The 490-nt window shown below is 58.0% G+C and overlaps 1 protein-coding gene across 1 annotated transcript in view; it reads right to left on the reverse strand.

Moving 5' to 3' along the window:
* Nucleotides 1–490, reverse strand: part of DOCK11 (dedicator of cytokinesis 11) — a 71,056-nt gene that overhangs the window by 44,556 nt on the left and 26,010 nt on the right. The window lies entirely within an intron of this gene.

A 490-nucleotide genomic window follows, 5' to 3' on the forward strand; every position in this document is an offset into this window, starting at 1 on the left:
AGGGGCTCCAGGAGAGCTGGGGAGGGACTTTTTCCAAGGGCATGGAGTGATGGGACGAGGGGGAATGGCTTCAGACGGGCAGAGTGCAGATGGAGATGAGATGTGAGGAAGAACTGTCTCCCTGTGCGGGCGGTGAGCCCCTGGGGCAGGTTGCCCCGAGAAGCTGTGGCTGCCCCATCCCTGGAGGTGTTCAAGGCCAGGTTGGATGGGGCTTGGAGCAACCTGGGCTGGGGGGAGGTGGCCCTGCCCAGGGCAGGGGGGTTGGAGCTGGGTGATCTTTAATGTCGCTTCCAACCCAAACCATTCTCTCTTGACTCTATGACTTTGGTGGGGAGTGGAACTATTATGCCATTCTCAGTGCTGCACAGAATCATCGAGACCCTAAAACAGGCTTAGACGATGCTGAAAGCGAGTTGGTGTGAATGGCAGTGCAGCTGATTACACCCAGCCTGGGAGAACAAGCCCTGCCGAGGGCCTTTCTCTACAAGCA

The sequence above is a fragment of the Charadrius vociferus genome, unplaced genomic scaffold, assembly GCF_000708025.1.
Source record: "Charadrius vociferus isolate BGI_N301 unplaced genomic scaffold, ASM70802v2 scaffold472, whole genome shotgun sequence".
NCBI classification, from domain to species: Eukaryota; Metazoa; Chordata; class Aves; order Charadriiformes; family Charadriidae; genus Charadrius; species Charadrius vociferus.